The sequence below is a fragment of the Corapipo altera genome, unplaced genomic scaffold (genome assembly GCF_003945725.1).
Source record: "Corapipo altera isolate COAL_440 unplaced genomic scaffold, ASM394572v1 178, whole genome shotgun sequence".
NCBI lineage: Eukaryota > Metazoa > Chordata > Aves > Passeriformes > Pipridae > Corapipo > Corapipo altera.
Window position 1 is genome coordinate 1,479,500 of NW_020884983.1, and position 16,396 is coordinate 1,495,895.

At 46.8% G+C, this 16,396-nt stretch overlaps 1 long non-coding RNA gene and 1 pseudogene across 1 annotated transcript in view; both read left to right on the forward strand.

Moving 5' to 3' along the window:
* The window catches only part of LOC113958007, a 119,565-nt gene extending 117,754 nt beyond the window's left edge, over window positions 1-1,811 (forward strand). The window contains exon 7 of the long non-coding RNA XR_003531370.1: window positions 2-1,811. This is a non-coding gene — a long non-coding RNA (uncharacterized LOC113958007). The remainder of the gene's footprint in view (window position 1) is intronic.
* Window positions 1,812-5,763: 3,952 nt separating this feature from the next.
* LOC113958006 overlaps window positions 5,764-16,396 on the forward strand; it is a 32,967-nt pseudogene continuing 22,334 nt past the window's right edge.

The window sequence follows — 16,396 nt, forward strand, 5'->3', positions numbered from 1 at the left end:
GCTCAATGAGAAAGTTGCCCTCAGCTCTTCTGATCATTAAATCGAAGAAGGATGGAGCAGTTCAAGATCTGAAAATGTCCTAAAACTTCCAGGACCTAATTAGAAGGAGGCATCTTGGAGCAGCACAATAGCTCTCTCTGTGCAGTTCATTTGTTTTTCCAATTTAGAAATGACAGTTTACAGCCCTAACGAGAGCGTGTTTCTCATTAACCGTGTTCTAGAAAGACACAGAGTTATTACAAGTTCTGAAAGATGCTTCCTTCAGAAGTGCAAATGATATTAAATGGCAGAACTTGCTCTCTGGATGGTCAGATGGAGATGCTGTGGTCTACACCCGTCCTAGGTCATGTGGTAAAGGCAGAGCCATGCAGCCCGGACCTCGGCTTCAAATCCATATGTGTCATGAATGCAGTGCATGGAAGAGATGCTACAGCACGATTTAGCCTTGTCCTGGGAAGATAATGGCTGGGAAGTGTCATTGCTTTCCTTGCTTCACAGATGGATCTCAGGTTTCTTGGACTTTCTCATGAAGATTTTCTTGGAGAGGACTGTGTTAGCTGTGCTGCTGACAGATACCCTTGTGAGAACTGTCCCCACTAAATTGATTTCTCTCCTTCAGCCATCTAGGAGTTTGGTTCCTAGTCTAAATTGTTTGGTTTTGCTGTCCTTGTGGTAAAAGAAGAGAGAGCTGCATCTTGGGAGATGATAAAGCTTTAGGAAATTACGTGATTAGTCTTTTACATGGTTTCCTGCACCCTGAAGGGAAAGAGTTTGAAAATACTTTTTTGCCTGTAATCAGGACTCCACAGATGGGTTCATCTTGGGTGATGGTGTAGGGTCTGGAACAGAAGTTCTATGAGGAGCAGCTGGGGGGGCTCAGCCTGGAGAAGAGGAGGCTCAGGGGGGACCTTCTCGCTCTCTACAGTTCCCTGACAGAAGGGGGCAGCGTGGTGGGGTTGGTCTCCTCTCCCAAGGAACCAGGGACAGGACAAGGGGAAGTGACCTCAAGTTGCACCAGGGGAGGCTCAGGTTGGATATTGGGAAAAATTTCTTCACTGAAAGAATCGTTAAGCACTGGAACAGGCTGCCCAGAGCAGTGGTGGAATCACCATCCCTGGAAGTTCTCAAAAAACAAGTGGACCTGGCACTTCATGACATGGCTTAGTGGGCATAGGTGGCATTAAGTCAGAGGTTGGACTTGATCATCTTGAAGGTCTTTTCCAACGTAAATTATTCTGTGGTTCTAATCTACTAAAATCAGCTTTCATGGGGCTTCCAGGAGCTGGTGCAGAGCACAAAGGGTAATGAACTGCAGGGGGGAGGAATTAAGATGCTTCACTCTTCTTGAAAATACTGCAGCAAGGCAAAATCTGGGGCTTTTGCATTGCTGGAGGAAACAGTTTGGTTCTGCCTCCACTTCAAAGCAGCTTTATTGTATTGCTAGAGCACCAGTGTGTTGTGTGCCTGCGTGGAAGATTCCCAGGCAGCTGTATGTGCTCGGGGCAGAGCCTGGGGACACACGGGCGGGAGCACAGCTCGGTCCTGCTGCTTCCTGCCTGCTCTGCTCCGCACAGGCACTTTCTGGACAGAAAAGCTGCACAGTAAATCCAGTGCTGATGTGGCCTGGCACAGTGACAGCTCTTCCAGTAACTGCCCGCTCTCGGAGGCCCAGCCTCCTCCGTTGGGTTGTTTTCCTTAAAACAGTGCTGTTCTACACCCGGATGGGGCACACGGCCTCTTTGTGCCTCCCTCTGCCACCAGAAACTCCGTGGTGCCTTCTCTGCTGCTGCTTGGGGGTAATTATTAGTTCCTGGCTGAGAGGCTGTGATGTTACCTATCGAGTGCTTCCCAGAATGTGTCAGCCGAGAGCGGGGCTGTGCAGACACTCAGACTTGCTCGACATCGCCCTGCAGATGTGGTCCTTCGGATCTCAGGTTTGTTCTGCCAGCTGAGATGAGGAGCTGCAGACAGGTTATAAAAAAAAAAACACAACAAATCTGCTTGAAAGGGAGTAAATTGTCTAGAACACACTTCAGTAGCAGATTTCCAGGAAAAAGCCCTGTGTCAGATTTCTAAGAAGTAGTGCTGGCTCCAGGTGGTGAGTGCCAGGTCTGAACAATCTGTAATCAATGCAGTCCTTAGCGTTAGGCTTGGGCACACACTTTCTCCCTAATTTACAAATCCCACCTCAGCCAGGGCTAGCAGGCAGGTGGGCAGGTTTTCAGGCTCTCTGCATGGCCTTTGAATATTCAACATTTAGGCCTTAACGTGTGGCTTCTGTCCCACGCTGGTACTTTGGCTGCTGCTGTTAAAATGAAGACACGGTAACATCCTGCAGGAGAACTGTCACACGTGTTTTGCCATCATGAGAGGGAATTTGCAGCAGCACTGCCCTTGCTGGTGTGTCTGGAGGTAGCTGTGCTGTGGGCAGAGCTCAGCAGACAGAATGTGTTAATAGAAGACAGCAACACAAGTAGGATGAAGGCCCTTCATTCCTTGTTAAAGCCTTGTACATGTTGTTCAAGCTTGGCTAACAAAATTCTTCAGAGTGACACTGCTGCAAGCAATTCTCTTGCTGTTGGTAGCAATATAATAGAAAACAGAAGTGAACATTTGGTGACTCAAACCAAAATCAAGGGTAAGAATAAGAAAAAAGCATCAACTGTTTAATAGGAAAAATAAAAACCCGACATGGCTAGGTATTCTTCTGTGGCATTTCCAATTTATTGTTACAGGAATATCCTCCCAGCTAGACACAAGCTCCCTCAGGAAGCTGGTTTCATATGGTGGTTTAGATTTAACTATTCATTGTCTAGCACCATTTGAAATCAGTGTTCTTGGAGGAAGAATGCCTGCCTTCATCAGGGAAACGGATCCTCAGAAGCCTCAGAGGAAAAGAAGAGAAGGTCAGCATCTTCCTTGTGTGGTTCTGCTGTTGTAATTAGCTCCACCACCAAATGAGGTCCCTTGGGACCATGGGGGTTTGTGGCCCAAGTGACTCTTGGGAGAGCTGTGCAGTGTGTGATTTCAAAGGCAGGAATTCTGCTGTCAGCATGTTTATAATACTTGTGAGTGGTGAACGGCAGCTTCGGAACCAGAGGAGGGCTCATGAGACAGAGGCAACACAAAAAAGTGTAACACAGAATTCCAGATCAGTATTGAAGATGTTGATTTTAATGCACCAACTGGTAAAAACTAGCACAGCTAGTTCATACAACATGGTGAGGAATTAGGAAGGGAACTGTATGTACTCCACTTTTTTTTCAACTCAAAACATGTTTTAACCTTACGTGGGTAGATCTTCGTTGGTTCATTATCAACCTTGTAAATACCTTGTATCATACAAGACACACAATGGAATTTAAAGCAGGTGATTCTGCACTGAAGTGCTGGGAATTCTGGATGCTGTTTTTGCATCCCAACTGCGTGTCTTGCTTTTTCTTGTGGCGTGTTTGGCAGGTGAGAATATGTTATTTATTTTGTGTGACTTTACAGTGTTCGGGTCACAGTTTGATGGCTGAATGTACTCGTTGTAGCTGATGGAAATGACCAGCACCAACAACTGTGAGAATTGGAACATGCTGTGGTTGGTCACGTTGTCCAAGTTTACTGAAATCTGGAGAATTTTTAAGTGCTTCGAGATGATATTTTTATAATTTTTTCACTGTATTAAAAGATGTGTGTAGCTAATGGTTGATTTTGAAGGTTTTCACTGTACCTTTGTTTTCTCATCAACATTTTAATAATGCTTTTAATGTTTTGTTAGCGAATAATGCCGCAGAGGTAATTAATTAATATTTTTCAAGTGTCTGGGGATTCTCCAGTGTCAAATACTATCCAACATTTAACTCTTCGTCCTTGCAGATCTCCGTAACCCCTTTAGAGGATGACTGATTTCTTTTGGTGTTCAGAGTCAATAATATTTTCTAGCACCATTTGAAATCGGTTATAGTGATTGGGGAATTGCTCCTCGTGACTTTCTGTGCAAGAGGCTCCACAGAGAATCTTTAGTGGTATAATCTAGGGCTGAAAACAGGGAAGTGTGTTATTTTAGTGAGTGGAGTTGCTGAATGCAGAAGTACTAGGAGTTTAAATTCTTGCGAGGTGGTTTTATAATGGCTGGAGAATTTTTCCTCAGGGAAAATGCAATCTCTAATAGATGGAACATGTAAAATTTGTTAACATGAGGTCTTGGTTTATGTCCTTTGTGTAAAGATGATGCTTGGAATGGTTTGGAAAGCCATAAGGTGCTGAGAGGGAAGACAAAGGGAGATGGTTTTCCCAGTGAGAAAAACCAGTGTGGACTTGAGATAAAAGAGAAAAGCCCCACCTTGTTGGTTTAATGATCCTGTCTGTGAAGTATGAGGAAATCTAAGGAGCAGCAGGAAGCTTTCCAGTCTCCAATTCCCGTACTCTGGACATGCTGAAAGCAAGATCTCAGGGAAGATCTCAGTGCCAGCATGGGAGTTCTTGCATTCACCTCTCATACACTCTGAGCAGTGCAAGCAATAAAAGACCTGAGTCATCTTTCCAGGGGTGTTTAAGAAGTTTTACCTGAAAATTCAGCTCTTCAGTGAAACAGAACTGGCCGGAGGCAGAGTTGAAGGTGGGTCATGTCCTCAGTTCCAGCAGGATCTCATTATCCATGAAGATAAAGCCTGAGAATCTTATTTCAAACAACTTCTCATACTGCATCCAGCTTTTTGGGAGTTAATAATACAAACCAGCCTACAGCAACTCATCCCTGTAGCAGGGGATATTTTTCTGGATGTCCTGGTGAATTCAGCAGTGGACTGCTTTTCCTATTATTCCATATGGGGAAACTAAAAGGAATGTTCTTGTGAACAACTGGGGCATCTTGAGTATTCAGAGGCATTTTTAAGGTTGTGGCTGATTGTTGGCAGCAAATTTACCTTTCTCTTGTACCCTCCATCTTTTCTTTGGTATATGAAAATATTTTGAAAGCAGGAGGGGTACTTTGGGTAAGGGCATGGAGGGAGAGGTCAAAGGAGAGTGGCTTTAAACTGACAGAGGAAAGGGTTAGATGGGATATTAGGAGGAAGTTCTTCCCTGTGAGGGTGGTGAGGCCCTGGCACAGGTTGTCCAGAGAGGCTGTGGCTGCCCCATCCCTGGAAGTGTCCAAGGCAAGGCTGGACAGGGTTTGGAGCAACCTGGTGTGGAAGATGTCCCTGCCCCTGGCAGGGGGTTGGAAGGAAATGATCTTTAAGGTCATTTCCAACCCAGACTATTCTATGATTGTGGGATATGCTGCCATTGCTTTATTTCTAACTAAGATTATCACAAACTAAAATTGAGACCTTATGTGAAGAGTATAGGACCTTTTCTTAGTCTGTCATTTCCATCCATTTATGAAATCCACCCTCATGGTCTGTCTTGTTTAAACTCTGAGAAGTGGGTAGTACTGTGTTTAGCACAAAAGACTGTAGGTTAGCCCTTCAATTAGTACAAAAATTACTAAAATATGGAAAAAGTAGACTGGCTGGCAGCATGGGGGTTTTGCAGTGTGATGCAGAGGGGTGATACCTGCCCACATGGATATTTTGGGAGTTTTGACAGATGTTCTCATGGAGGTCAAAAGCTGTACAGAATGAAGTGTTGCGTTCTGGAAATGTGACTTAAAAGTAATCATCATGTTTTAAGTACACCCCTTGCCTAAGTAGCTCCCATACAGACTGTTGCTTAAATGATTTCTCAAGTGAAGTCCTTGACAGAGCAGATGGATCTGTTTGGAGTTTTGCTGCTTGTACTGTGTGTGTAGGATCGAAACGTCTGGACTCAGGGAAACTTGTTGGCACAAAAACTTAAGGTAAGAATCAGTTACAAAGTGATCATACAAAAACAGGTGAAGATTAACAACGTTCTAATTATTTATGTTGAAAGGTAAGAGGGTTTTAACCTGCAGTAATTTCTTCTGTTTGCACCATGCAGTGAGAAAAAACAGCTGCCAAGTGCTTGGATCTCGTGAAAGTAGTTTCAGACATGAGTACTGTTGCTGGTGTACCCATGTACAGTCTCACAGGATTGTGTCCTGTTCCATGTTGGATCTTCCCTACAGCAACAGGGAAAGAATGGATGAAAGAAGGAAGAAAAATGCTTGATGAAAAGAGAAACATTTAATTGTAAAATAGATCTATGGATGAGAAAGAAGCATATGAGGTTTTTTCCTTTTTTTTTTTTTTTTGATGCTATTTACTCTCAACTCTTGGCCTTCTAAAAAAAGTCAACCTACTAGAAGACAGTCTTCCCTGTCACACAGATTTAGATGCAAAATGGTGCTTACAAAGCCTGCACCAGCCTCAAAACACCTCTCCAGCACCACAGTGTATAATTTAAACTATTTGTCAGCAAGTCTACTCCATCCTGCTGTTGGATACCCTGCAGTAATTGCGAGATGTAACGTGCAGGGGGATTCCTTGATGGCCAGCAAAGTTTGTCCAGCTGCTGGTGTTTTGGAATGATGTTAAAATGAAATAAATGCTTGGACTGAGCCAGAAACAGCACTGCAAGTCAGCTGTTCTTCCCCCGAACAAACTTTTACTTCTGGACTAATACAAAAGGTGCTGGATGGTGGGATGAGAGGGAGGGAAACATGAAGTCTCTTGGGAATTTTTCAATGCAAAAATATTTCAGAAGTGTCTTAGAATGTACATTTTTTCTATTAATGAGTCATGAAACTGTTTTACTACATAGAGCCTAAATTTCAATTGTTACATTAATTTGTCTGAAACTTTGGTGATCTTGCATCCCAATCTCAAAATGTCTGGCTTCTGCATAAGGATGTTCTGTGAAATCCGTCGTGTGTTGGGAGTCTGGGGGGAAAATACCTTGTCTCACATTGAGTAGGAGCTTGAGATGATGGTGGAGAATTGCTTTGTTTCCACAACAAATACATTGAGGGTCAGAACTGTAATTTTCATCATACTATGTATAATTTTCAACATGGATGAAACATACAGGCATAAGATGCTTATGAAAGAGTGGAACAGCAAACAAGACAACATGGTGATATTCTACAAGATGCTTCCTGATTTCTTCCAAGCCAGTCTGAGAATCGGTAACCAAAAATAACCTGCTTGTGTGGGATCTGCCGTGTCCTTAGCACACACTTCCAGTGCCATAATGGACAGCAGAGGTATGAGGAGAATAAATTTGGGGATTGTGGGTTTTACTGGGGGCTGGTCGAGTCCTGCTGGGACCTTCTGTAAGTATGAAACAGCAGAGGCTTGTGTTGGCAGAGCTTTGCTGTGCAGTAAAACAGGCTGTTAGAGCTCACAGCAGTTTAAAGGTGCCAGGAGAGCGAATTCTTACTTGTTTCGGTAATCCTAACAAAAACAGTGTTAGAATTTCTAGTCATCTCTGGTAAATCGAATCCAGTGAGGACAATGAAGCAAACTCCAGAGAAGCAGCCTGAATTAAGCTGCCCGTGGCGAGAAGTTCTCACTTCACACATCACTCGGGACAGATCTGCTGTCCACAGAGAGCTCTTCCAGTTTGTGACAACAGTCCATCCCACTGGTGGATTCTCTTCTCCAGCTGTGCCTGTCGGATTCTGCAGGTGCATCTCCCCTTGAAACATCCAGAGCTTTTTGGTTCCAGGCTTAAAAAGGTGGAGCAGCTCTGTGCTCCCACCTCTGCTGTTGAGCAGGCAAGAGGATTTTCTGTGTGTTTGTACTGGTCAGTGTAGTAGTTACAGACCTTGGGTCAGAATATGTTCCCATTCAGCTCCTTGAAATAAGAGGCAACAATTTGTTTTCCTTATGTCATTCTCACACTTTACTTGCTTTCCAGCAATTTTCCAATAGCGTCCATGGAGAGATGTGTGGCTGTCTGCTCTGCTGCCTGAATTTCTGGGTGTTTAAGTCACCTTACATACAGCTTCTATGTGTGCTGCCTTCTCAGCATTGTGTCTGTCTCTTCCTGAGGATTCCTCTCTGGAGAACCTGCTTTGACAGCAGATGAGTTGTCTTCAGTCCCTGGGAGTCCATTTTCTTGTCAAAAGAAGTTTTTTGATGTCAACTTGACATTAAGAGGAGAGGTGAGGCTTAGGATCACAAGGATATTTGAGTTCAGTATTTTGGTGCTAGCAGTGTTCATGGAATCATGGAATGGTTTGGGTTGGAAGGGACCTTAAATACCATCTCATTCCAGCTCCTGTGCCATGGATAGGGACATCTTCCATTAGACCAAGTTGCTCCTAGCTCTGTCCAACCTGACCTTGAAGATGGAGCATCCACAGCTTCTCTGGGCAACCTGTGCCAGAACATCACCACCCTCACAGCCGAGAATGATTCACATTCTGCTGCAGAGGAGAGGTTTTCTTGGGCTCTACTTTCCAAAGCAATTAACGTGTCAAGCCCTGCACATCTGTGGTTGGATTCCAGTCTGTAAAGCCCGACACTGACACTCATTTGGAGCAGCACAGCCTGGGATGAAGTGGTTGGGAATAGATGTCCAAGAACTGTGTGGGAAAGCCAGCTATGGTACAGTTTTCCAAGCAGTGCATGACAGTGCAGAGCATGGACAATCACCAGGGAATGTAAGGCATTTCTTCACTTCTCCAAATGCTACTTTTTGTACTACTATAAAGTTACTGCATGTGGCAGTGTTAACATAAAACCCAGTGGGACTTATTTATAATTAATGATTTTACTTGGCAAATACTCAAATGCCACTGTGCAGGATAAAATCCCAAAACAGATTGGCAGCTGTAAAAGCTGTAAGCACAGGTGAGTTAGCTGGTCTGTTAATAACCTCCAGAGGACCACACAGTGATTTTCTCCATTAGATTTTGCCGTTATTTAATCTTCAGTCTTAACCTGTCCTTACTGTGGAACAGACTGGAAGGAGAACGGCTTGATAGTCCCCCAAGTGGTTCTTCATTACTAGAAATGCCTTGCGGTGATGGCGTTGCCAGCAGAAAGGTGCCAAAATCCTTTATAGATCAGAACCTGCTCAAAAGTCACATCTGGGAGAGCTTAAGCTTCTCACAAAATTCATGGAAATTACCACGGACTTCCAGGCTTTCAAGTAAGTTGTCGTGTAAAGACTCTCCGCTACGTTTCCAGTGTGAGAACTGAAATCAAAACTGAAGTGTTTGAGAAAAAAAAAAAAAAAAGAGAAAAGACTTTCAGCACAAGTAAATTTTCAGATTTCACTATGCAGATAAAAATTCCAGTTGGAGAACTTCAGAGTGAAACAATGGTGTAAAAAAACCCCACTTTTTAGTTGAGATTAGCCTGGAAATTTTAAGACACTCATGAATAATTTATAAACCAGCCTTCCCACGGATGAGCAACAGGACCAGAGCGTGGCTACGTTTGTCACCGTATTGAGATGTTTTCTGGCAATGGGGGAATTTTTATGCTGTTCTTGCTCATAATGGAGTTCTTGCTTAGCTTTTAATGTCCCAAATGTAAACAGATCTGAGGAAGCAGATCGTTAAAAACGTTTAGAAAGGGCGAGTGAAAAAGCGAAGTACTTGCGCGCTGCATTCCAAGCAAAACCTATAAATCACCGGCGTCAGAATTAAGCTGCCAGCCCAGAAATGGCATCGGGAGGAATAGTCAAAAGATTGATTTTTTTTTTTCTAAAACCATGACGAAGGAGCGGAGGGAAGAACCCAAGAGGTTTGAGAACCTGTCCTGTGCTCTGTTTTCAGTTTCGATGCTCTGCTTTAACAAATCTAAAATTTGAATCCAATCTGGTTTTGGGTGTTTGGCTCCACAGTCCTGGGACCAGTGGACAACCCTGGGACCAGTGGACTTCAATGCCTGGTGCTCCTGCGTTAGCAAAGGCTGGGAATGCTTAAATCCATGCAGAGGTTTCATGCGTAGGAGTAGCTCAAAAAAAAAAAAAAAAGGGAAAAAAGGCAGTTTTCATTTGGTTTTGAATCCACAAGCTGTTTTCTAAACTAAGTTTGGGTTTCCAATGTTTGAGCCTTCAAGAGTCACTTCAATAACCCATCACTGTCTCCTGATATCAAAGCCAGGGATCATCTGGGGTGTGGAGGGACGGTGGAAATGTCAACCCTTGGAAAGTGCTGGTGCTCGTGCCCCCAGCGAGGTGCTCCTTGGCTCCCCTCTCCCTTCCCGAGCCAGCCCACCAGATGTGAGATGCTGCCTTTGGCCCGGGAAGCAGCGGGAGCTGCGTGGTTTTGCTTCGTCGGGAGAGGCCGTGGGTGGAGAGGAGCTGGCAGGGATCCCGGGAGCCGTTGGGAAGAGGCTGCTCGTGGGGGAGAGTGAACTCACCACCCACTTCGGATGAAATCATGGAGTAAAGGCTGGTGAGGAGATCTAAAAAAAGGGAGGACGGGAGAGGAAGGATGCTCGACCAGGGAGGAGGGCAGTTCCTGTGCTGGTGGGTTCAAGGAGGATCTGGTTCTCACAGGGGTCACTTGTAACAGATACAGAACTGGTGTAAGGGGAGGAGTTTGTCACAGGAAGGTTTGCTCCAGCAGCATAGAAAAGTAGAACTTTGATACGTGACCTGTTCGATGGAAATTTATTAATATGTGTCTGGATAGAGGAGTGATTGCTCCCAGGCAAGCTACTGCTTTCCCAGTCTAACCTCTAACCAAACTGGGACCAAGGAGGATGTGTTCCTGGAGCAAGGAGAATTAGGAGCTCTCCTCTGGAGCTGGCTGATTTAAAACAGTGTTTTCAAGGGCTGCTGGCAAAGAAAGTTTACAATTCCACTTTCCTTACCCAAAAACCTTGCTGTTCCCAGCTGGATGGGCACATTGTTTTGTCCTTACTGTGCAAACCAACAAGAAAAAACTCCAGTGTGACTTACTGTTGCACTCTGAGACTGAACATCACCCAGTGTGAACTCATTGGATTTTTTCCCCTCATATTTATCTGATTTATGATAAATTACACCACTCATGAGAGTAGCTGTTTAAATCCACTGAGAAGACCTTCGGTGTCCATGTTTTCCACCTGGATTTCTTTCCAAGCTGCCTTACTGCAGCTCATCCCACATCATTTCTGGAGAGCTCAGGCAGGAGAGGAGCCAGCTGAAGGAAAGGACGTGATCCCTGGAGTGCATCAGCATGAGGTTTGGTCCAGTGCACCCTCTGAAGGCAACTTGAATCTTCTGATAGGTTTTGCTGGATCCTTGTTTGCTCCTGGAAACACAGTTCAGGGCAAAACTGTCATGGTCCGAGTTTGAGGAATGGGATTCTCAGCGCTTCCCTGTCTGCTCCAGCGAGTGGAAAGTGATGTGTAAAACTCGTTCACCCCCATCAACTCCAGTGGGTGCAAACTTGTAATCGTTTCAGGGAAGATGCAGCCAAAAAAAGAGAGAAAAAACATTTCCCTAGCTCATTTTCATTTCCCAGAAAACCAGATGGATGAATCATTACAACAGCAGCTATGACAAGGGACCAGACAACAGACTGAGCCCGAAGCCCAGCCCAGTCGAGGCAAGATGAAAAACTGTCCAAGGATTTACCAACCCTCCCTCCCACATGTGTTTAAAGGAGCAAGACTCCAGAATTAGGGCATGTGGATTTTAACTTTCCTCTTGTGTCCTGCGTGGCAGCAAGAGCAGCTATTGCAGAGACCACAGTAACAAATCCAGTGGTACATCCACAGTGGGGTCCAGTGCAGAAATGTGACGGTGTGGTCATTACAGAATCATAAAAATAGAATCAGAGAGTGGTTTGGGTTGGAAAGGACCTTAAAGATCCTCTGGTTCTAATCCACCTGCCGTGGGCAGGGACAGCTTCCACTAGACCAGGTTGCTCCGAGGCATGTCCAGCCTGGCCTTGAACACTTCCAGGGATGTGGCAACCACAGCCTGTCTGTGCAACCTGTGCCAGAGCCTCACCACCCTCACAAGGAAGAATTTCTTCCTCGTGTGTAGTCTGACCTTGCCCTCTGCCAATTTGAAGCCATCCCCCCTTGTCCTGTCACTCCAGGCCTTTGTCCAAAGTCCCTCTGCAGCTCTCTTGGAGCCCCTTTAGGCACTGGAAGGGGCTCTGAGGTCTTCCTGGAGCTTTCTCTTCTTCAGGCTGAACAACCATAACTCTAGCAGCCTGTCTCTATGGCAGAAGTTCTCCAGCTCTAAGAGCATCTCCAAGACCTATTCTGGTCTTACTCCAACAAATCCACATTCTTCTCATGTTGGGGACCCCAGAGCTGGACATGGCACTGCAGGTGGGGCCTCACCAGGGCAGGGCAGAGGGGCAGAATCACCTCCCTTGACCTGCTGGTAATTTTTCTTTTGATTCAGCCCAGGACATGGTTGCTAGGTCAGTGTAGCTTCTAATCCACCAACACCTCTGAGCACTTTGCCCCCGGGCTCCTCTGCATCCATTCTCCACCCATCCTGTACTTGGAGTTTCCCAAAGCACAGCATGAAGCTCCTTAGACCAGAGCGAGCAGCCTCCCTGCTTTTTCTGTGGATACGTGCCAGGCTTTGCTGGGAGAGTTATTTGCAAGATACGTAGATACACTCTTAATATAGTAGAGCGTAAAACTATGCGTAAAACCCATCAAAATAACAGCAGAAGTGACAAGGTTGAGAAAGCATTTAAAAGTTAGGAGACGCCTGCCTTCAGGCTGCCCACGGAGCCCCCATGGGTGCGTGTGCTGTATCCTTAATTACACCACTGGGGGGTTATTTTTTTCTAGAGGACGCTGCCCCGCTCCCTGCACACGATGGTGGTACTCACTTGCTGAAGAGCCATATAGGGTTGGGGTTTTTTTTTTTCCTTCGTCCTCATCTCTGCAGCATCCAAGTGCTTTGGCTGAAGGAGTTGCTGTGATGACATCTTTTCTTTTTTTTTTTTTTTCTTGGTGAGGCCGTATTGTGATTTCTGCTTTACAAACAAAGAACCGGAGCACAGAGAAACAAAGGTCAAAGAATCTATTAATTTTCAGTGCCCAATTTGAAGTAGCCAGTGCAAGATATTCAGGACTCTCTGTTCAAAGCGCAGATTCCTCTCATGCCTTTCTTTGTTTTCCTCCAACCCCCTGCTTCGTTCCTTGCCCTCTTCCAACTTCTGCCTCTTGGGCACTCTAATTATGATTTTTAAATTCAAATGCTGCTCTTAGCTTTCGAGTGTTTTGATCGCTGGCTGAAAAGCTATAGCTGAGCTCCACTCTGCAATAAATGTTCCCTTTCTCTGCAAGGTAAACAAGGTCACTGCAGGTAAAAAGCCACAGGTCTGGGAGGAAATAAGAGGACATCATTCAAGCCGAGGTACTCGTGAGTGATGTGGAGATCTCTTCACCTCTCCTACTCTCCATGACTTCCATGGAACCCATCGCGGAGCAAGGACAGCACAGAGAAGCTGCATCTCTAAGAGAAAAACCTGGGGTTTACCTCAGGTGCTCAGGGCTTGGGTCCATCGTTGGTTTAGCAGAGGCAGCTATGGAAGAATTGTTTTTAGGGAAGGAGAGAGCAGACCCACGGGAGGGGTGGGAGGGCAGAGGGAAGCCAGCGGTACCGAGCGTGTTGTTTGTTGTGTTGGGAATAGATTGTACTTGTGGGACTTGGTGAAATGCCAGGAAAACCCTGAGGGTGAGGCCGCAGCGCTCCTCGTGAGATGTTCCAGCCCCTGGAGCCCTTGGGAACAGCAGTGCCGAACACTGTGTGCTCTCAGCTGCCCCAGGCACAGCCACATCCATCCGCACAAGGACACGTGTCCTGGGCTCCCTCCAGGCAGGAGCTCCCGGAACATCCACCTTTTATTTCTGCCTGCACAGTCCTCTGGCCAGGCAGGTTTTGGGTGACCCTGTCCTGTGTCCCATGTCGGAAAATACCCTCTGGCCTCAGCACCTGGTGCTTGGCTTTGGCAGAAGGAAGCAGTGGGACAGTGATGGGAGGATTTTTGAGTCCGTGTTATCCCGTGCCTGGTGAAGATGGAAAGGACCTATCCCAAGTGTAGGACAGGAGCTGAGGACATGAGCACAGCACCAGTGAGCTCAGACCTCAGAAGGCCCCTGAGGTGCGGGATTGAGTAGGAGGGAACTGAAAAGGACTTAGGGGCAGGAGGAAAGGTAATTAACCACAGAGCAATGCCTGGATGGCTCCAAAGGGGACCTAGCACTCATCTGTCCTGGCATTTCCCGCTGCCACAGGGGATTCCGGTGCTCCTTCTTGCTGCTTCCTTCACCTCTGGAGCTCTGCATCACTGTTGCTGTTGGAAACACAATTGTTTCATAAGCCGGAGAGCTCAGGGCTGCAGAGACAGCACGAAACCAGCTCGAGGACACTCGGAAGCAGGAAAACCAGTTATTTTTAATCAAACTTACATAGAAATGTTGGGTCTGAGGAACATCTCAGGTCCAACCTCCCATTCCAAGGACTGCAGCCAGGCTGTCAGCCAAGGTCTACCCAAGCCCTAAATCCCCTAAGTGTGGGGGGCACAGCTCAGGGGTCTCTGTCCCAAGGCACCGCTGTCTCGGAACGAGAGACTTTCCTACATCCAACATGAGCCTGCCAAGCCCCAGTTTGCCCCTGGTGCCTTTTGTTACAGCCCTGCATGACAGAGAGGAGTTTTGTTGTGTCTCTACAACCACCTTTCGTGTGTTTGTAGCCAGCTCTTAGTCAGCAGCAGCTCCTCGGGGCTGTGCAGGGCTTTCTCCCTGCTATTTGCACAATTTGCTCATAGTGAAAGCACAGAAACCCACCCTCAAACCCCACTCTGCTCCTCCCCCCAAAACCAGGGCAGCAACCAGAGCATCCGTGGGCACACCTGTGGGGGATGAGTCAACCACCACCAGCATCTCCCACGGGACTCAGCCCTGTCTCCCACGCTGATGGCTTTCTTTGCATGGAGAGGGGTCCAGACAGCAGCTTCCAACTCCCTCCAGAACAGATACCTCCAGACTGCAGAACTGAGGAGACATGAAGCCCTGGAGGAGTAAACTAGCCCAGGTTCCCTGGCAGACCCAACCCCATCCAGCAGAGAAAGTCCAGAGCATCATATCCTGCCCTCTGGGCTGGATCTGAAGGGGACGGCACCAGGGCTGGACCAGGAAAAGGAGTTGGACACACCACTCATGTTCTCCTTGCTAGAAACCATCCTACGTCCTAGTTCGTGAGGATGAAGCTGTAAATCAGCAGGAACAACTTCAGAGTCATCACCATTGACACCGAGGGAAAGAGCTGTCTGGGAGGAGAGAGAACGGAGTGTGTTGGTCGTCCTTCCTCATCCTCTTCCTCCGTGCTTCATGCTAGTGATGTAATTAGAGTTTGGGAGGGGTTTTTTCACTTTTAATTTCACAATGAATATGAGCAAGGCGAGCCCAGATGCAAATGGGAACCGAGGCCCTTCTGCAGAGACCCCAGGGGAGGCTCCGACTGTCCCACACTGAGTCACCTCCAGCCCCCGGGAACCCCGTGCAGGGCCCGGGAGGGGACAGAGGGGTGACAAGGCAGAGCTGCCTCCTGAAAAAAAAGTCCCCAGTTTCTCGGTTTGGTAAGGAGAGGAAAACAGAAGTTAATGCTGCGACCTAGTGGAGAAAAATCAGCTGTGCAGGTACACGGGCAGAACTAATCCAGGCTGTGGAATTTGTGCCTGGTGGAGGCTGGACCGCAGCAAACCGTGGTGGTGCAGCTTATTTTTACAGGATTCCGAACGTGAGAGCAGGTTCTGTAACAAATTCAGGTTTCTAGAAGCTACTCAGCTTAGCCCTAAACGATCTGGGAGTTGGAACTAGATGGACTTTAAGGTCCCCATGGCCCACGTTAAGCCCGGCACAGCATCATTGTGGCTGTGGATAAAGGTGTGCTGCCAGCAGTGTGCGCTTGGGATTGGATCTGTGCTCCCAGTTATTCCATTCCAACCCCAGAAGGAACTGGAATTGGAGCAGAACCTGTTTGCTGGGCAAAAGTAAGGGGGAAAAAGTTATTGGCGAGAGTGAGATGAATTTCCTGGTGCCTGCAGGTGTTTAAACCTGAGCTTGACATGGTCTGGGACTAGATCCAAGGCTGAAGCACCTGGACCCAGGAAGTGGAAAATCCCCAGGTTTTGGGTCATTAATCACCCAAATGGGAATTATGAACAACACCCGAGGTAAGGGCTACTGTGAGTGAGTGGCAGCCAGGGCAGGGAGAACATGTGTGCACAGGAATACTGTGCTCAGGGTCAGGGTCCATGCTGCAAAAAGGGGGCTGGAAAACGGGAAGGATTTCAAAGGAGAGCCCCAAGTGTGAGGAAAAGTTGGGAAAAAACTTTCAGAGGGGTAAAGCTGAGCTCAGTGTGTTACCCAAGAGAGGAGGGTCGATCTCTGCCCACCACCAACACCCTCCATGTCCAAGGGACCTCAGTCCTTGGTTCCTTTGGTGGGTGGCCTGGAGAGCATTCAGTGACTAAACCCCCCTGCTGAGACCCTGCAGGAGTTTTTTACATCCGGGAGGGTTC